This window comes from Oncorhynchus mykiss, chromosome 14 (genome assembly GCF_057628025.1).
Source record: "Oncorhynchus mykiss isolate SJ-2025 chromosome 14, ASM5762802v1, whole genome shotgun sequence".
Classification (NCBI taxonomy): Eukaryota; Metazoa; Chordata; class Actinopteri; order Salmoniformes; family Salmonidae; genus Oncorhynchus; species Oncorhynchus mykiss.
Window position 1 is genome coordinate 32,700,449 of NC_143035.1, and position 17,205 is coordinate 32,717,653.

A 17,205-nucleotide genomic window follows, 5' to 3' on the forward strand; every position below is an offset into this window, starting at 1 on the left:
ATGCAAGAGTGGCTTCGGGACAAGTCTCAGAATGTCCTTGAGTGACCCAGCCAGAGTGGCCCATTTGAACCCGATCTAATTTGAATTGCAGGACTAAACAGGATACACATTTGCAATTAAAGGAAATTAAATTCAATTAAATTCAAAATGCCTATTTTATTCGAATTTATATTAGGTGTAGTCTATATAAATATACATCTTTACACAAAACATCAAACATGTCGTTATATACAGTATGTCAAATGTGGTTGAAAAAATAGATTTTCAGGATGATCAATGAAAATGAAGGAATGATAAAGGAAAACATGACCTTTATTAGAATATTGTTATGAGTAAAGTACTGTACATTCAGTTAAATATGGACACAATGTCCAGTATGAACCATCCTGATCTCACTAACTTACATTCTGTTTCGCTTCACGGATGGTTTAACCCTCATGTCGACCCCGAGGCCTTCAAAAAGAAGACAAACAAATGAAATGGTTGCTGGAACTATAATTGGTTAGTCTAAGCACCAAGGTTAATCTAAGCACCAAGGTTAATCTAAGCACCAAGGTTAATCTAAGCACCAAGGTTAATCTAAGCACCAAGGTTAATCTAAGCACCAGGGTTAGTCTAAGCACCAAGGTTAATCTAAGCACCAAGGTTAATCTAAGCACTAAGGTTAATCTAAGCACCAAGTTTAATCTAAGCACCAAGGTTAGTCTAAGCACCAAGGTTAATCTAAGCACCAAGGTTAATCTAAGCACTAAGGTTAATCTAAGCACCAAGGTTAATCTAAGCACCAAGGTTAATCTAAGCACCAAGGTTAATCTAAGCACCAAGGTTAATCTAAGCACCAAGGTTAATCTAAGCACTAAAGTTAATCTAAGCACCAAGGTTAATCTAAGCCCCAAGGTTAATCTAAGCACCAAGGTTAATCTAAGCACCAAGGTTAATCTAAGAACCAAGGTTAATCTAAGCACCAAGGTTAATCTAAGCACCAAGGTTAATCTAAGCACCAAGGTTAATCTAAGCACCAAGGTTAATCTAAGCACTAAAGTTAATCTAAGCACCAAGGTTAATCTAAGCACCAAGGTTAATCTAAGCACCAAGGTTAATCTAAGCACCAAGGTTAATCTAAGCACTAAGGTTAATCTAAGCACCAAGGTTAATCTAAGCACTAAGGTTAATCTAAGCACCAAGGTTAATCTAAGCACCAAGGTTAATCTAAGCACCAAGGTTAATCTAAACACCAAGGTTAATCTAAGCACCAAGGTTAATCTAAGCACCAAGGTTAATCTAAGCACCAAGGTTAATCTAAGCACCAAGGTTAATCTAAGCACTAAGGTTAATCTAAGCACCAAGGTTAATCTAAGCACCAAGGTTAATCTAAGCACCAAGGTTAATCTAAGCACTAAGGTTAATCTATGCACTAAGGTTAATCTAAGCACCAAGGTTAATCTAAGCACTAAGGTTAATCTAAGCACCAAGGTTAATCTAAGCACTAAGGTTAATCTAAGCACCAAGGTTAATCTAAGCACTAAGGTTAATCTAAGCACCAAGGTTAATCTAAGCACCAAGGTTAATCTAAGCACCAAGGTTAATCTAAGCACCAAGGTTAATCTAAGCACCAAGGTTAATCTAAGCACCAAGGTTAATCTAAGCACCAAGGTTAATCTAAGAACCAAGGTTAATCTAAGCACCAAGGTTAATCTAAGCACCAAGGTTAATCTAAGCAGCAAGGTTAATCTAAGCACCAAGGTTAATCTAAGCACCAAGGTTAATCTAAGCACCAAGGTTAATCTAAGCACTAAGGTTAATCTAAGCACCAAGGTTAATCTAAGCACCAAGGTTAATCTAAGCACCAAGGTTAATCTAAGCACTAAGGTTAATCTAAGCACTAAGGTTAATCTAAGCACCAAGGTTAATCTAAGCACTAAGGTTAATCTAAGCACCAAGGTTAATCTAAGCACTAAGGTTAATCTAAGCACCAAGGTTAATCTAAGCATAATCTAAGCACCAAGGTTAATCTAAGCACCAAGGTTAATCTAAGCACCAAGGTTAATCTAAGCACTAAGGTTAATCTAAGCACCAAGGTTAATCTAAGCACCAAGGTTAATCTAAGCACCAAGGTTAATCTAAGCACTAAGGTTAATCTAAGCACTAAGGTTAATCTAAGCACCAAGGTTAATCTAAGCACTAAGGTTAATCTAAGCACCAAGGTTAATCTAAGCACCAAGGTTAATCTAAGCACCAAGGTTAATCTAAGCACTAAGGTTAATCTAAGCACCAAGGTTAATCTAAGCACCAAGGTTAATCTAAGAACCAAGGTTAATCTAAGCACCAAGGTTAATCTAAGCACCAAGGTTAATCTAAGCACTAAAGTTAATCTAAGCACTAAGGTTAAAGAGTATATGAACATCGTTTCCAGAGAAAAAGTTACATATTCTTGCAGGTTGATGTTAATTGTTACGAGTCTTGGTTATATTGTAAAAATTCATGAAAACATGCATTTGCTTTTTGGTCTTAATTTAAGGTTAGAGTTAGGTTTAAAATCAGCTTGTATGGCTTTTTGCGTGTGCCAGCTAGTGACCACTCTGCAGAGCTGCCTCCAGAACAATATTCATTACGAAAAACATTAACCTTTATTCTTTGTTATCTGGAAGTGTCATCAGATTCAATGAGACTCGGTTCTATGACTGAGTGGAATTTCATTGAATTGCACTGAAATAAATTCTACTTCGTGTCAATCAAACTCAAATTCTACATCCTGTCGGGTGTGGCCAATTGAATTTGAATTTCAACTCAATGAGTTGAATAGGAGTCAATTCCAAAATTCTTAATTGATTCCAACCCTGATACAGTGCCTTGCGAAAGTATTCGGCCCCCTTGAACTTTGCGACCTTTTGCCACATTTCAGGCTTCAAACATAAAGATATAAAACTGTATTTTTTTGTGAAGAATCAACAACAAGTGGGACACAATCATGAAGTGGAACGACATTTATTGGATATTTCAAACTTTTTTAACAAATCAAAAACTGAAAAATTGGGCGTGCAAAATTATTCAGCCCCTTTACTTTCAGTGCAGCAAACTCTCTCCAGAAGTTCAGTGAGGTTCTCTGAATGATCCAATGTTGACCTAAATGACTAATGATGATAAATACAATCCACCTGTGTGTAATCAAGTCTCCGTTTAATGCACCTGCACTGTGATAGTCTCAGAGGTCCGTTAAAAGCGCAGAGAGCATCATGAAGAACAAGGAACACACCAGGCAGGTCCGAGATACTGTTGTGAAGAAGTTTAAAGCCGGATTTGGATACAAAAAGATTTCCCAAGCTTTAAACATCCCAAGGAGCACTGTGGAAGTGATAATATTGAAATGGAAGGAGTATCAGACCACTGCAAATCTACCAAGACCTGGCCGTCCCTCTAAACTTTCAGCTCATACAAGGAGAAGACTGATCAGAGATGCAGCCAAGAGGCCCATGATCACTCTGGATGAACTGTAGAGATCTACAGCTGAGGTGGGAGACTCTGTCCATAGGACAACAATCAGTCGTATATTGCACAAATCTGGCCTTTATGGAAGAGTGGCAAGAAGAAAGCCATTTCTTAAAGATATCCATAAAAAGTGTTGTTTAAAGTTTGCCACAAGCCACCTGGGAGACACACCAAACATGTGGAAGAAGGTGCTCTGGTCAGATGAAACCAAAATTGAACTCTTTGGCAACAATGCAAAACGTTATGTTTGGCGTAAAAGCAACACAGCTGAACACACCATCCCCACTGTCAAACATGGTGGTGGCAGCATCATGGTTTGGGCCTGCTTTTCTTCAGCAGGGACAGGGAAGATGGTTAAAATTGATGGGAAGATGGATGGAGCCAAATACAGGACCATTCTGGAAGAAAACCTGATGGAGTCTGCAAAAGACCTGAGACTGGGACGGAGATTTGTCTTCCAACAAGACAATGATCCAAAACATAAAGCAAAATCTACAATGGAATGGTTCAAAAATAAACATATCCAGGTGTTAGAATGGCCAAGTCAAAGTCCAGACCTGAATCCAATCGAGAATCTGTGGAAAGAACTGAAAACTGCTGTTCACAAATGCTCTCCATCCAACCTCACTGAGCTCGAGCTGTTTTGCAAGGAGGAATGGGAAAAAATGTCAGTCTCTCGATGTGCAAAACTGATAGAGACATACCCCAAGCGACTTACAGCTGTAATCGCAGCAAACGGTGGCGCTACAAAGTATTAACTTAAGGGGGCTGAAAAATTTTGCACGCCCAATTTTTCAGTTTTTGATTTGTTAAAAAAGTTTGAAATATCCAATAAATGTCGTTCCACTTCATGATTGTGTCCCACTTGTTGTTGATTCTTCACAAACAAATACAGTTTTATATCTTTATGTTTGAAGCCTGAAATGTGGCAAAAGGTCGCAAAGTTCAAGGGGGCTGAATACTTTCGCAAGGCACTGTATATAGTGTAATATACTGTTTACTGCATGTATTCTTTAAGGCCATTACAGTAATGACAGAAAAGCAGGCAAATAGAGATTAGTTTTACTGAGGAACACATGGAAACATTAGGACTTCAGTGCAGAGTGAGGGAGATTAAAAGGGATAGTCGACCATCTGGTCTGATAGACAGACACAGCATTGAGCCAGATATCAGTGCTATAGTCGACCATCTGGTCTGATAGACAGACACAGCATTGAGCCAGATATCAGTGCTATAGTGCAGCCATCTGGTCTGATAGACAGACACAGCATTGAGGCAGATATCAGTGCTATAGTGCAGCCATCTGGTCTGATAGACAGACACAGCATTGAGCCAGATATCAGTGCTATAGTGCAGCCATCTGGTCTGATAGACAGACACAGCATTGAGGCAGATATCAGTGCTATAGTTGACCATCTGGTCTGATAGACAAACACAGCCTTGAGCCAGATATCAGTGCTATAGTCGACCATCTGGTCTGATAGACAGACACAGCATTGAGCCAGATATCAGTGCTATAGTGCAGCCATCTGGTCTGATAGACAGACACAGCATTGAGCCAGATATCAGTGCTATAGTGCAGCCATCTGGTCTGATAGACAGACACAGCATTGAGGCAGATATCAGTGCTATAGTTGACCATCTGGTCTGATAGACAAACACAGCCTTGAGCCAGATATCAGTGCTATAGTCGACCATCTGGTCTGATAGACAGACACAGCATTGAGCCAGATATCAGTGCTATAGTGCAGCCATCTGGTCTGATAGACAGACACAGCATTGAGGCAGATATCAGTGCTATAGTCGACCATCTGGTATGATAGACAAACACAGCATTGAGGCAGATATCAGTGCTATAGTCGACCATCTGGTCTGATAGACAGACACAGCATTGAGCCAGATATCAGTGCTATAGTGCAGCCATCTGGTCTGATAGACAGACACAGCATTGAGCCAGATATCAGTGCTATAGTCGACCATCTGGTATGATAGACAAACACAGCCTTGAGCCAGATATCAGTGCTATAGTCGACCATCTGGTCTGATACACAAACACAGCCTTGAGCCAGATATCAGTGCTATAGTCGACCATGTGGTCTGATAGACAGACACAGCATTGAGCCAGATATCAGTGCTATAGTCGACCATCTGGTCTGATAGACAAACACAGCCTTGAGCCAGATATCAGTGCTATAGTCGACCATTTGGTCTGATACACAAACACAGCCTTGAGCCAGATATCAGTGCTATAGTCGACCATCTGGTCTGATACACAAACACAGCCTTGAGCCAGATATCAGTGCTATAGTCGACCATCTGGTCTGATACACAAACACAGCCTTGAGCCAGATATCAGTGCTATAGTCGACCATGTGGTCTGATAGACAGACACAGCATTGAGCCATATATCAGTGCTATAGTCGACCATCTGGTCTGATAGACAGACACAGCCTTGAGGCAGATATCAGTGCTATAGTCGACCATCTGGTCTGAAACACAAACACATATAAAATGACAGTAAACTGTATTAGGTACATATTGGCTGTTCCTCAAACTCCTACATGGTCCTTCAATATGGGTTATAGGAGTTTGAGACAAAGCTGGACAGAAGTTGTTTATGCAATAGTAATATAACTCCAACTGGATAACTCCCATTCTCCTATCACCATTCCCACAGTCATAAACAACACATTTTCTACAGAAAAGTGTCTCTGAAATATACTTTCCCTTCCCAAGTCTTTCCCTTCCCAAGAAGAGGGGAGGAGAGGAGGTGAGGGGAGGGAATGGGGGAGAGGAGAGGAGATGAGAGGAGGAGATGAGAAGAGGGGAGGAGAGGAAGGGAGGGGAGAGGAGAAGAGATGAGGAGGAGGGCAGGGAGGAGGGGAGAGGAGAGGAGGAGAGGAGGGGAGGAGAGGGGTCAGGAGGAAAGGAGGGAAGGAGAAGCGGGGAGGAGGTGAGGAGAGGGAATGGGGGAGAAGAGGGGAGGAGAGGAGGTGAGGGGAGGAAATGGGGGGAGAGGAGAGGAGAGGAAGGGAGGGGAGAGGAGGAGAGGACGAGAGGAAAAGAGACGAGGAGGAGGGCAGGGAGGGGAGAGGAGGAGAGGATGGGAGGAGAAGCGGGGAGGAGGTGAGGAGAGGGAATGGGGGAGAAGAGGGGAGGAGAGGAGGTGAGGGGAGGAAATGGGGGAGAGGAGAGGAGGAGTTGAGAAGAGGGGAGGAGAGGAGAGGAGAGGAAGGGAGGGGAGAGGATGAGAGGACGAGAGGACGAGAGGACGAGAGGACGAGAGGAAAAGAGACGAGGAGGATGGCAGGGAGGGAGGGGAGAGGAGGAGAGGAGGGGAGGAGGTGAGTGGAGGGAACGGGGGGGAGAGGGTTTTAATAGTTTAATCTAACCAGCTGTGTTTACTGTATTATGTACAGTGTCCATAATGGCGTTCCCTATATGGTGTACTACTGTTGACCAGAGCCCATACAGTGCAGTAATGTTGACCAGGGCCCCTATATATTACAGTAATGTTGACCAGGGCCCATACAGTGCAGTAATGTTGACCAGGGCCCCTATATATTACAGTAATGTTGACCAGGGCCCCTATATATTACAGTAATGTTGACCAGGGCCCCTATATATTACAGTAATGTTGACCAGGGCCCCTATATATTACAGTAATGTTGACCAGGGCCCATACAGTGCCTTTGAAAGTATTCAAACCCCTTGACTGCTTCCACATGTTGTTGAGTTATAGCCTTATTTTAAATGGATAGAATAAATAAAAATCCTCAGCAATCTACACACAATATCCAATAATGACAAAGCGGAAACAGGCTTCTAGAAATGTTTGCTAATGTATAAAATGTTAAACAGTAAAAACGTATTTACATAAGTATTCAGGCCCTTTGACATAAGACTCTAAATTGAGCTCAGGTGCATCCTGTTTCCGTTGATCATCCTTGAGATGTATCTACAACTTGATGGGAGTCCACCTGTGGTAAATTCAATTGATTGGACATGATTTGGAAAGGCACACACCTGTCTATATAAGGTCCCATAGTTGACAGTGCATGTCAGAGCAAAAAGCAAGCCATGAGGTTGAAGGAATTGTCCGTAGAGCTCCAAGACAGGATTGTGTAGAGGCACAGATCTGGGGAAGGGTACCCAAAAATGTCTGCAGCATTGAAGGTCCCCAAGAGGCCTCCAGCATTCTTAAATGGAAGAAGTTTGGAACCACCAAGGCTCTCCGTAGAGCTGGCTGGCCAGTCAAACTATGCATTTGGGGTGAAGGGCCTTGGTCAGATAGGTGACTCCGATGGTCTGAGAGAGGTCCAGAATTCCTCTGCAGAGATGGGAGAACCTTCCGGAAGGACAACCATCTCTGCAGCACTCCACCAATCAGGCCTTTATGGTAGAGTGGCCAGACGGAAGCCACTCCTCAGTAAAAGGCACAAGACAGCCCTCTTGGAGTTTGCCAAAAGGCCTTTAAAGATGTAACATCTTCATTTGAGCCAGTTTGCCACTGCAGGAAAATAATCCTGCAGCAACAGGAAATGTGAATTGTCATTATTATGTGAATTATAATTAATGGACATTTTGTAGGGGTTGATACATTTTTCGTAATGGAGTCTGACATTTCTAAGTGGAAATTACAAACTTCAGAAGCCTTTTAAAACCTCAAATACAAGTAAGTTTAACATTTCAGATAAGTTTAACATTTCAGGAGAGTTATCTTCTAACAGGGTGATCAAATTAAGATCCTACGTCTCTATTTAAATCTGTTAGTTGTATTGTAAACACCTCTGGTTGAGAGCACCATTGAGGGAAACCTCCAAGGGTCTGAAGTAAAGCTGCTTTTCAAACATCAAGCAACCTGTAATCCTATTCAGACAAGCCTCACCTGTATGGTGTTTTAAACACGTATTCCTTTCCCCTGTTAGCTGAAGCATACTGTAAAAGTGTAAATAACAGTTTAAAATGTGACTTGTATGACCCCCAGATATACTCCCCTCCAGAACACAGTAATTAATGTTGTTGTTGTTGTTGTTGAAACTGAAATAGAACCACAAACCCAGAGGACAACAGAACACACCCAGTAGACTGAATCACAAGAAAACCATGAAGGTGTTGTATCTGAAATGGCACCCTATTCCCTACCAAACCACCATGGGTCCTGGTCAAACTAGTGCACTATGAAGGGAAAAGGGTGCCATGTGGGACTCATCCCTATTCGTCACCATCATCAAGTCTGAGAGAAATCACCTTGAGGAATAGGAGGTGTCGTCATAGTCAGGGTTTTTAATGAGCTGAAAAACAGAACAAGAAAAAAGAAAGTGAAAATCTGATGAAAAGTGTTTCTTCTTGGCAGGATGCAACCCTAATGTTTCCTCTTGGCAGGATCCAACCCTAATGTTTCCTCTTGGCAGGATCCAACCCTAATGTTTCCTCTTGGCAGGATCCAACCCTAATGTATTGTCTTGGCAGGATCCAACCCTAATGTTTCCTCTTGGCAGGATCCAACCCTAATGTCTCGTCTTGGCAGAATCCAACCCTAATGTTTCCTCTTGGCAGGATCCAACCCTAATGTTTCCTCTTGGCAGGATCCAACCCTAATGTTTCTTCTTGGCAGGATCCAACCCTAATGTTTCTTCTTGGCAGGATCCAACCCTAATGTTTCCTCTTGGCAGGATCCAACCCTAATGTTTCTTCTTGGCAGGATCCAACCCTAATGTTTCTTCTTGGCAGGATCCAACCCTAATGTTTCCCCTTGGCAGGATCCAACCCTAATGTTTCCTCTTGGCAGGATCCAACCCTAATGTCTCTTCTTGGCAGGATCCAACCCTAATGTTTCCTCTTGGCAGGATCCAACCCTAATGTTTCTTCTTGGCAGGATCCAACCCTAATGTCTCTTCTTGGCAGGATCCAACCCTAATGTTTCCTCTTGGCAGGATCCAACCCTAATGTTTCCTCTTGGCAGGATCCAACCCTAATGTCTCTTCTTGGCAGGATCCAACCCTAATGTTTCCTCTTGGCAGGATCCAACCCTAATGTTTCTTCTTGGCAGGATCCAACCCTAATGTTTCCTCTTGGCAGGATCCAACCCTAATGTTTCCTCTTGGCAGGATCCAACCCTAATGTTTCCTCTTGGCAGGATATAACCCTAATGTTTCCTCTTGGCAGGATCCAACCCTAATGTCTTGTCTTGGCAGGATCCAACCCTAATGTTTCTTCTTGGCAGGATCCAACCCTAATGTCTCGTCTTGGCAGGATCCAACCCTAATGTTTCTTCTTGGCAGGATCCAACCCCAATGTCTCGTCTTGGTAGGATCCAACCCTAATGTTTCTTCTTGGCAGGATATAACCCTAATGTTTCCTCTTGGCAGGATCCAACCCTAATGTCTCGTCTTGGCAGGATCCAACCCTAATGTTTCTTCTTGGCAGGATCCAACCCTAATTTTTCTTCTTGGCAGGATCCAACCCTAATGTTTCTTCTTGGCAGGATCCAACCCTAATGTTTCCTCTTGGCAGGATCCAACCCTAATGTCTCTTCTTGGCAGGATCCAACCCTAATGTTTCCTCTTGGCAGGATCCAACCCTAATGTTTCTTCTTGGCAGGATCCAACCCTAATGTCTCTTCTTGGCAGGATCCAACCCTAATGTTTCCTCTTGGCAGGATCCAACCCTAATGTTTCCTCTTGGCAGGATCCAACCCTAATGTTTCCTCTTGGCAGGATCCAACCCTAATGTCTCTTCTTGGCAGGATCCAACCCTAATGTTTCCTCTTGGCAGGATCCAACCCTAATGTTTCTTCTTGGCAGGATCCAACCCTAATGTCTCTTCTTGGCAGGATCCAACCCTAATGTTTCCTCTTGGCAGGATCCAACCCTAATGTTTCCTCTTGGCAGGATCCAACCCTAATGTCTCTTCTTGGCAGGATCCAACCCTAATGTTTCCTCTTGGCAGGATCCAACCCTAATGTTTCTTCTTGGCAGGATCCAACCCTAATGTTTCCTCTTGGCAGGATCCAACCCTAATGTTTCCTCTTGGCAGGATCCAACCCTAATGTTTCCTCTTGGCAGGATCCAACCCTAATGTTTCCTCTTGGCAGGATCCAACCCTAATGTTTCCTCTTGGCAGGATATAACCCTAATGTTTCCTCTTGGCAGGATCCAACCCTAATGTCTTGTCTTGGCAGGATCCAACCCTAATGTTTCTTCTTGGCAGGATCCAACCCTAATGTCTCGTCTTGGCAGGATCCAACCCTAATGTTTCTTCTTGGCAGGATCCAACCCCAATGTCTCGTCTTGGTAGGATCCAACCCTAATGTTTCTTCTTGGCAGGATATAACCCTAATGTTTCCTCTTGGCAGGATCCAACCCTAATGTCTCGTCTTGGCAGGATCCAACCCTAATGTTTCTTCTTGGCAGGATCCAACCCTAATTTTTCTTCTTGGCAGGATCCAACCCTAATGTTTCTTCTTGGCAGGATCCAACCCTAATGTTTCCTCTTGGCAGGATCCAACCCTAATGTCTCTTCTTGGCAGGATCCAACCCTAATGTTTCCTCTTGGCAGGATCCAACCCTAATGTTTCTTCTTGGCAGGATCCAACCCTAATGTCTCTTCTTGGCAGGATCCAACCCTAATGTTTCCTCTTGGCAGGATCCAACCCTAATGTTTCCTCTTGGCAGGATCCAACCCTAATGTTTCCTCTTGGCAGGATCCAACCCTAATGTTTCCCCTTGGCAGGATCCAACCCTAATGTTTCCTCTTGGCAGGATCCAACCCTAATGTTTCTTCATGGCAGGATATAACCCTAATGTTTCCTCTTGGCAGGATCCAACCCTAATGTTTCCTCTTGGCAGGATCCAACCCTAATGTTTCCTCTTGGCAGGATCCAACCCTAATGTTTCTTCTTGGCAGGATATAACCCTAATGTTTCCTCTTGGCAGGATCCAACCCTAATGTTTCCTCTTGGCAGGATCCAACCCTAATGTTTCCTCTTGGCAGGATATAACCCTAATGTTTCCTCTTGGCAGGATCCAACACTAATGTTTCCTCTTGGCAGGATCCAACCCTACTGTTTCCTCTTGGCAGGATCCAACCCTAATGTTTCCTCTTGGCAGGATCCAACCCTAATGTTTCCTCTTGGCAGGATCCAACCCTAATGTTTCCTCTTGGCAGGATCCAACCCTAATGTTTCCTCTTGGCAGGATCCAACCCTAATGTCTCGTCTTGGCAGGATCCAACCCTAATGTTTCCTCTTGGCAGGATCCAACCCTAATGTTTCCTCTTGCAGGATCCAACCCTAATGTTTCCTCTTGGCAGGATCCAACCCTAATGTTTCCTCTTGGCAGGATCCAACCCTAATGTTTCCTCTTGGCAGGATCCAACCCTAATGTTTCCTCTTGGCAGGATTCAACCCTAATGTCTTGTCTTGGCAGGATCCAACCCCAATGTCTCGTCTTGGCAGGATCCAACCCTAATGTTTCTTCTTGGCAGGATCCATCCCTAATGTCTCGTCTTGGCAGGATCCAACCCTAATGTTTCTTCTTGGCAGGATCCAACCCTAAAGTCTCTTCTTGGCAGGATCCAACCCTAATGTTTCCTCTTGGCAGGATCCAACCCTAATGTTTCCTCTTGGCAGGATCCAACCCTAATGTTTCCTCTTGGCAGGATCCAACCCCAATGTCTCATCTTGGCAGGATCCAACCCTAATGTTTCCTCTTGGCAGGATCCAACCCTAATGTCTCGTCTTGGCAGGATCCAACCCTAAAGTCTCTTCTTGGCAGGATCCAACCCTAAAGTCTCTTCTTGGCAGGATCCAACCCTAATGTTTCCTCTTGGCAGGATCCAACCCCAATGTCTCGTCTTGGCAGGATCCAACCCTAATGTTTTCTCTTGGCAGGATCCAACCCTAATGTCTCTTCTTGGCCGGATCCAACCCTAATGTTTCTTCTTGGCAGGATCCAACCCTAATGTTTCTTCTTGGCAGGATCCAACCCTAAAGTCTTTTCTTGGCAGGATCCAACCCTAATGTTTCTTCTTGGCAGGATCCAACCCTAAAGTCTCTTCTTGGCAGGATCCAACCCTAATGTTTCTTCTTGGCAGGATCAACCCTAATGTCTTGTCTTGACAGGATCCAACCCTAATGTTTCTTCTTGGCAGGATCCAACCCTAAAGTCTCTTCTTGGCAGGATCCAACCCTAATGTTTCTTCTTGGCAGGATCAACCCTAAAGTCTCTTATTGGCAGGATCCAACCCTAATGTTTCTTCTTGGCAGGATCCAACCCTAATGTTTCTTCTTGGCAGGATCGAACCCTAATGTTTCTTCTTGGCAGGATCCAACCCTAATGTTTCTTCTTGGCAGGATCAACCCTAATGTCTTGTCTTGACAGGATCCAACCCTAATGTTTCTTCTTGGCAGGATCCAACCCCAAAGTCTCTTCTTGGCAGGATCCAACCCTAATGTTTCTTCTTGGCAGGATCCAACCCTAATGTTTCCTCTTGGCAGGATCCAACCCCAATGTCTCGTCTTGGCAGGATCCAACCCTAATGTTTTCTCTTGGCAGGATCCAACCCTAATGTCTCTTCTTGGCCGGATCCAACCCTAATGTTTCTTCTTGGCAGGATCCAACCCTAATGTTTCTTCTTGGCAGGATCCAACCCTAATGTTTCTTCTTGGCAGGATCCAACCCTAATGTTTCTTCTTGGCAGGATCCAACCCTAAAGTTTCTTCTTGGCAGGATCCAACCCTAATGTTTCTTCTTGGCAGGATCAACCCTAATGTCTTGTCTTGACAGGATCCAACCCTAATGTTTCTTCTTGGCAGGATCCAACCCTAAAGTCTCTTCTTGGCAGGATCCAACCCTAATGTTTCTTCTTGGCAGGATCCAACCCTAATGTTTCTTCTTGGCAGGATCCAACCCTAATGTTTCTTCTTGGTAGGATCCAACCCTAATGTTTCTTCTTGGCAGGATCAACCCTAATGTCTTGTCTTTACAGGATCCAACCCTAATGTTTCTTCTTGGCAGGATCCAACCCTAAAGTCTCTTCTTGGCAGGATCCAACCCTAATGTTTCTTCTTGGCAGGATCCAACCCTAATGTTTCTTCTTGGCAGGATCCAACCCTAATGTTTTCTCTTGGCAGGATCCAACCCTAATGTCTCTTCTTGGCAGGATCCAACCCTAATGTCTCTTCTTGGCAGGATCAAACTCTACCTGAGATCCAGACTTTGATGCAACATTCCTTTTCTTTATTTTCACACTGAGGTTCCTCTGGCAACACAAAGAAAGACAGAGACCCTGGCTACATCTAAAGTCGCACACTATTCCCTTTATCGTGCACTATGTTTGACCAAGACACTATAGCAACAAAAAAAAGTAGTGCACTATATAGGGAATGGACTGCTATTTGGAACGTAATCCCAATCCGTCTCTCTCAGTCAAGGACTGTGGTTTCTCACACAGAAGGAACATATGATGTGGAATTCTAAATATCACAGCTGTTTTGGAGCTGTACAACTTAAACCACTCACTTATATAACATCATCTTTGACGCAGCAACATTTTCATGCATGCAAATGATATAATGAGGTTTTGTGTGATTTTCGGTGCTCTTTCCAGGTAATCTTATGCTTTATAGCAGGTACCCCCAGGGGTACGCACAATGCAGTCGGTGGTACGCCAAATAAAGATGTGATTCACATTATTTTTTATATATAAAACATTTCTTCACATTTTCAAACAGTCCATTTATATTTTCCAACTGGGCTATACATTTGGGTCAGGTTTTTTTCTCGCCTGAGTAGCCTCGTTTCACTGCCGAAAAAAAAAATGAAATCATCTAGTGTTCAGCAAAATAACAACACAATGTCAAATACAGGTAGCCTAGTCAAATAATGAACATCCAATCACAATAACTGTTACTCTCTTGTGGGAATTTCACTAACCGTCCGTATGTAGCCAAACGTAGCTGCTGCTCGAAAATGTATAAATTGTTTTTTAAAAGTAAGGCCTGCGTCCATAGAGACACATACCAGCTCTTACAGGTAGTACTGCTACTACCAGCAGTATTACACCTGCACCTGTCAACGACACAAGTTGTTTCCACGAGCTTCCACGAGCACATCCAATGCTAGCATCAGTAATTCTACATTTGTTGTTAGCCCAGCTAGCATGGACACTGACAGTTGTGAATCTGATGCAGCCAAAGAGCTACTGCCCCCTTCCCCGGGAAAGCACCGAACAACAGACAGAGACGTTGGAGCATCGAAGAAGTGCAAATATGATGAGAACTACATTGATTTAGGAGTAGCGTCTTTCCTCAGTGACAGTGTGTTATATGTGCAAAAGTACTATCTCACAACTCAATAAAACCTTCACTCTTGCGCAGACATTTAGAAACATAACATGCCATTTTGAAAAAGAAGCCACAGGAGATTTCTGAGCGAGAATTAAGACGACTTTTGAGTATTAAGACATGTATAAAAGCAACAGATACCATTAATAAGAAGGGGCTAGAAGCGTCTTATATGGTGAGCTACCGAGTAGCTAGGACAGGCAAGCCCCATACTATTGTGGAGGAGTGGCTAGGACAGGCAAGCCCCATGCTATTGTAGAGGAGTGGCTAGGACAGACAAGCCCCATACTATTGTGGAGGAGTGGCTAGGACAGGCAAGCCCCATACTATTGTGGAGGAGTGGCTAGGACAGGCAAGCCCCATACTATTGTGGAGGAGTGGCTAGGACAGGCAAGCCCCATACTATTGTGGAGGAGTGGCTAGGACAGGCAAGCCCCATACTATTGTGGAGGAGTGGCTAGGACAGGCAAGCCCCATACTATTGTGGAGGAGTGGCTAGGACAGGCAAGCCTCATACTATTGTGGAGGACTTAATTCTTCCTGCTGCCGCAGATTTGGCTGGGACAATGCTGGGGGAAAAGGCCCAAAAATGTATACAGACAATGCCTTCATCAAACAACACTGTTTCACAATGCATCAGTGACATGCCAGGAGATGTTTTGAAACAATTACTGCTTCCAGTGAATTCTATGCGTTACAGCTGGATGAGTCAACAGACGTGGCGGGCCTGCCACAGCTCCTGGTATATGTCTGTTACATTTATGGGGGGGTCAATTGACGAAGACGTCCTCTTCTTCAAGCCACTGGAAACCAGGACAACATGAGACAATATTTTTAAAGTACTGGACAGCTTTGTGATATCAAATAGACTTTGGTGGTCAAGATGTGTTGGTATCTGTACTGATGGTGCAAAAGCCATGACAGGGAGACATAGTGGAGTGGTAACGCGCGTGCAAGCAGTTGCTCCCGACGCCACTTGGGTACACTGCAGCATCCACCGAGAGGCTCTTGCTGCCAAAGGAATGCCTGACAGCTTGAAAGACATTTTGGACACTACACTGAAAATGGTTCACTTTATTAAAGCAAGGCCCCTAAACTCTCATGTATTTTCTGTACTATACAATGATATGGACAGCGACCAACGCTTTTACAACATACAGAAGTGCTCTGGTTATCAAGGGGCAAAGTATTGACATGTTTTTTGAATTGAGAGACAAGTTTAAAGTTTCTTTACGGACCATAATTTTCACTTGTCTGACTGCTTGCATGATGACAAGTTTTTCCACACCACTGGCCTATCTGGGTGATGTTTTTTCTCACCTGAATGATCTGAATCCAGGATTACAGGGACTCTCTGCATCTATATTCAATGTGAGGGATAAACTTGAGGCTATGATAAAGAAGTTGGAGCTCCTGTCTGTCTGTATTAACAAGGACAACACACAGGTCTTTCCATCAATGTTATTAACTGTACATTTGTTTATGTGTATCTCTGTGTCATTGTTTTTGTCACATTGCTTTGCTTTATCTTGGCCAGGTCGCAGATGTAAATGAGAACTTGTTCTCAACTGGCCTACCTGGTTAACTAAAGATTAAATAAAATAATAAAAAGTAAGAAATGTTTTATTATTTTTTGTGTGCAAATGAACTCAAGCTTACGGAAGAAGTCAAATGTGGTATAGTGAAGCACCTGAGTGAGTTGGGTGTACAATTACGCAGGTACTTTCCCGAAACGGATGACACAAGCAACTGGATTCGTTTTCCCTTTCATGCCCTTCCTCCAGTCCACTTACCGATATCTGAACAAGAGAGCCTCATCAAAATTGCAACAAGCGGTTCATGAAAATTGAATTTAATCAGAAGCTACTGCCAGATTTCTGGATAGGGCTGTGCTCAGAGTATTCTGCCTTGGCAGATCGTACTGTTAAGACACTGGGGCCCTTTATAACCACAGACCTATGTGAGAGTGGATTCTCGGCCCTCACTAGCATGAAAACTAAATACATGTATGTGTGGAAAATGATTTAAGACTGAGACTCTCTCCAATACAACCCAACATTGCAGAGTTATGTGCATCCTTTCAAGCACACCTTTCTCATTAACCTGTGGTGAGTTATTCACAATTTTCAACTAACAAATAAAGTTTTAAATGTAAAATGGTTAAATAAAGAGCAAAATTATTTATTATTATTACATTATTATTTTTGCCCTGGTCCTGTAAGAGCTCTTTGTCACTTCCCACGAGCCGGGTTGTGACAAAAACTCACACTCATTCTTATGTTTAATAAATGTATCGTATAGTGTGTGTGTGGCAGGCTTACAATGATGGCAAAAAACAACATTTGAGAGTGCGCTGACCCTGGTGCTAGAG